This window comes from Notamacropus eugenii, chromosome 3 (genome assembly GCF_028372415.1).
Source record: "Notamacropus eugenii isolate mMacEug1 chromosome 3, mMacEug1.pri_v2, whole genome shotgun sequence".
NCBI lineage: Eukaryota > Metazoa > Chordata > Mammalia > Diprotodontia > Macropodidae > Notamacropus > Notamacropus eugenii.
The window spans coordinates 9,683,917-9,688,699 of record NC_092874.1 but is presented as its reverse complement, the minus strand read 5'-3'; positions in this window follow the sequence as shown (position 1 = coordinate 9,688,699).

Genomic DNA, 4,783 nt, shown 5'->3' with positions numbered 1-4,783 from the left:
GGTACCACTACTAGGTCTGTATCCCAAAAAGACTTTACAAAGTAAAATTATCTACATATATACAAAAATATTTATAGCAGCTCTTTTGGTGGTGGCTAAAAATTAGAAATTCAGGGCATGTCCATCAATCAGGGAATGACTGAACAAGTTGTGATATATGATTGTGATGGAATATTTTATGCTGTAAGAAATGACAAGCAGAATGATTTCAGAAAAATCTAGAAAGACTGAAGTGAACTGATTCAGTGAAGAGAGCAGAACCAGAACAACACCGTACATAGTAACCGCAATTGTACAATAAACAACTGTGAATGACTTAGCTGTTTTCAACAGTACAATGATCCAAGACAATCCCAAAGGACTCATGATGAAAAATGCTAGTAGCCTCTCAAGATAGAACTGATGGCATCTGAATACAGATCTAAATATGCCATTTTCTTTCTTCCCTTCTTTTTTTCTTTCCTTCCTATCTCTTCCTTTAACTTTCTTCCACAAAATAACTAACTTGGAAATGTTTACATGATTACACATGTGTAATCCATATCATACTGATTATTGTCTGGGGGGGAGGGAGAGAGGAATAAAATTTGAAACTCAAAACTTAAACAAAAGCAAGTGTTGAGAATTGTTTTTACATGTAATTGGGTAGGGAATAAAATGTTATTAAAAAAAGAAAAGAAAAGAAAATTGTCTGTTCATATCCTTCCATCATTTTTCAATTGGTAATTGCTCTTATTCTTATAATTTGAATCAGTTCCATGGTCTAATACGTACAGTTTTTATTTACTTTACTTTACTTACACGAGCAGACCACTCTGTAGATCTTTATGTAATTCCAATTTGTCCATGGACTTGGGGAAGGGAGGGGGCCAGGAAGGGGGCCAAGAATCCATGGAGGGAGGGGGCTGGACATGGAAGGACAGGGCAGGAGGAGGCACAGATGAGTTAACCACGTGGGGGTCTGGCCAGAACTGAGAGGAAGAACAAGGTGAGTGGATTGCCGACACAGGAGAGGATGGGGACTCATGAGGGCCCCTGACCAATGGTAGACAGAACCCAGGTGGGACATGAGGGCAATGCCAGAGGTCTCAAGCCGACTCCCCCGTTATGATAGGGGCAGACTCTCTTGGTATCCGTTCTTCTGTTTTCACTTGAAGGATTTTTTTAGCTGGTTTTTTTTGGGGGAGGGAGGCCGTGGAGCTCTGGACTGAGGGGCAGGAGTAGGGACAGAGAGAGCACAGTACTGTACAATAAACTTGACATAAGTGGATTATTTTTTTTGAATGAGGATTTCTCCCAGCATTGTTTACAGTAAAGTTGAGCTTCTATAATGGGAATTCACATAAAGCCAGAATTGTCTTTAATAGTGTGTGGAGCTGGTGGGATCTTCGGAATAAAGAGTGGTGAAGAGTTGCATAACTGATGACCCCAAACAGCTTTACTAAATTGGAGAGAAGAAGCAGGGGATTCCTTTCCATCAGAACTGCTGTTAATGTCTTGTATTGATTATACAACAAAGTTTTGCCCAATACTTAAAATGAAATACTGGCAAAGGAAACTCAATATCTCCTTAGGAAATGCTCAAAACCTTTTTCTTTAAATATCTACAGTTTTACCAGGAAGCAAAGTTAAACTAACTATCTCACTCTTCAAATTCTGTTTATTCCCTTTCTGATACCCATCAACATTTGCCCTGGTCCAGTCCTATGACATCTTTCTCCTTCTCCTTGATTTCTTAGAGTGCTGATAGCAACTTAGCAATTACAGCCATTAATTCTTTTGATACCTGAGATATAGTTTGTCTGAGTCTGGTGACTTGAATTCATGAAATTCTGGTAAGTGGTCTCTTATGAGCTCCCTAATCATCTGCTTAGATTCATGACAAGCCTTTAAAAAGTTCTTCTGTCCTTTTCAGTGTAAAAATAATTCTCTCTGAAAAGAAAAGAGAAAAAAAATAAGCAGCTGCTTGGTGAGCTCCCTAGGCAGCCACATCAGTCCCTTTACACAACTCTTCATTTCCTCCCATTGCAATTGTTTTTCTTTGTGTTTTCAGAAATTAGTTCTTGAGGACTTCCCTTCTCTATCAGACTGACTTTGCTTTTGGAATGTTAGCCCTCTGGATCCGTCTATCCTATTTCTGAACCTTTTCAAATATGCTCTTCCAAAACCTATTAGGACTTTTAACACAAAATGGTTGCTTACATTCCCCCCAAAAATTCACATCATTTCTACCCATTAATTCTTTATTGATAAGAATTAAATTTAGTTCCACCATTCCAATGTGAGATGGAAGAAATGATAATCTCATATACTTGCTAAAATAATCTTTCAAATATCTGGCCATATCAGCCTCTCCTTATAGAATTCCTTTGCCTTCAGTTTATTTCATTTTTAACCCAGATCTCAATCACAGCAAATAGCCAAGAAAATGATTAATCAATGGATAAACAAGGCTTTAATAAGAACCCACTAGGATCTGGGAAAACAATGGCAGCAGTGAAATGGGAAGATTACAGTGTGTGTGTGTGTGTGGGGGGTCTCGTTGAGGGCATCCCACCAGCAATGGAGTCCTGTACTGTCCAATCATCTGGTGTTCATTAAGATGCCCAGTCCCAGTGTGGTACACTGGAGTGGTCTCTCACAGCAGACTTGAGCACAAGTAGGGCTTCTGACATTACTTGCTGTTCTCACCTCCTTACATGACCTTGGTCAAGTCACTGTATCTCATTTGGACCTCATGTATAAAATGAGTTTGAGGAGAATGACCTCAAAGATCCCTTCAAGTTTAAAGTCAGTGATGCTGTGGTCACCTGTTTGCCTGTGACACTCCTCGACTTCATCCCTAGGTGTATGCCAGATGCTAATACACTTGCTCAAAACCTGGCATCCAGATGAGCAACTTTATTGGTTGCTTTGGAGACTGCTGCTGGACATAGGCTTGAATGAGCTGCTTAATAAAACATGCAAGAATATAAACACCTCTAGCATGCTGAATTTCACATTAGAAAGCTCTGCCTTGTCCAGTATCCAATGGAGTTTATGTCTGTAAAGACCAGAAGGCTCTCATTAAAATGTCATTTCATTGATAATACAACAATTTTTTGAAATGCATCATAGCAGGATTCCAATGGCTTCCAATTGCAGTTTCTTTGACAGAAAGAGAGCATGGCAAAGTGAATAGACTCCATGATACCTGCCTCTGGCATCCATTAGCTGTCTTGCCCTTGACAAGTCATGTAATATTGTGATGTCCCCCTGGCAACTCTCAATTACTGCTGAGTTTCTGATTTGCATTGGAGGAGTTCAAAGAGATAAAATCCTAAGTCCAGCCCTTCCCTTCAAAAATAAAAGAGCTGATCAGTTATACTCAATTGCCATTTAGCAAGTACCACTAGTTACCCAAAATGTGCAGTTTTTCATTACTGTATAGACTTGGATTTGGCAAAACAGTATTACTGTGGCTTAGACAGTTGCCTTTCGGGTAGATGTGAAGTCTTAGCCATGAACTTGTGCCGTGAACCCACTGGATTGTCCTTGAACCTAGTTCATTCATTCACCACATATTTAGTAAGCACTAACTAAGTGTTGTTAGGTGTTAGTGCTGGGTACTAAGGATAAAAAGAAGAAGACAATGTCCCTACCTTCAAGGAGGAGGGACATAAAAGCGGGAGGGATTAACTATGGTTAAATGGAATTCATAAATTATACATTTTCTCCATATAATTGTGCTTTTCTGTTAAAATAAGTAAACATCAATTATCAATATCAAAACAAGAAATACAATTTGAAGTAAAATTTAAAGACATACAAATAGCCATGTACAATTATATGCCTTACTTACCAATGTGAATTCTTGTCTGTGATCATTTGATCTAATTGGGATATTCCTCTGGGACACTGTAAAATGGATACTCTGAAGCTTTCATGGTTTTGAGATAGTTCTGGTTTTCAGGGCAGGCTGGAATGGACAGCTTCCTGGATTCTTTGACCAGTTCACACTGATCACAATCACCATATTTCATCAGAAAGCCCTGACATTTTCTCTGCTTCTTCCTTTCTTACCTATTCTACTAGGTTTGCTTATGACTTGGCTCTGATTTTAGGTAGGGACAAAGACTATCTTAATTTTTTTTCTCAGCTGTAGATTAAACTTCTCTTTTTTCCAATCTAGTCTTTTCTTAGCTAATAAAGTAATTATGCTGATGTTTTTAGACAGAAGCAAGTTAATCACAGCTACTACATGTACTTTAATAAATTGAATGAGGAAACACATATGATATATACTTTGTCAATCTTATAGCATCATGTAAATGTCACCTATTAGAATCATTATTATCCATGATCTCATCACCCTCCCTTGGTGCTAACCACAACCCATCTACACCTTCTATGTGTTTCCTGAGGAAGTTCAAAGAATTTTTCTCATAGTCCATAGTCAATCTCCTGGTCATGAGCCCCACATCCTTGGAGAACAGACACTGTCCTTTGACCACCAGCCAATCAGTCATCAGGCATTTATTAAGCACCTACTATGTGCCAAGTCCTGTGATAAACACTGATGACACAAGTATGAAGAATAAAATATTTCCACTCTCAAGGAGGTTACATTTAATGTCAGGATGATATTCAGATGCCAGAGCCAGTTAACAGAACCTGCCAATATAAATGCTCTGCTTGTATTCCCTTGAGGACCGAAGGTCACCTCTGTGCAACAATGAGTTCTCAGAAAATTATTCCTCAGTGACATTTTTAGTTTTATGTTAGTGTTTTTGGAGTCCTAGCT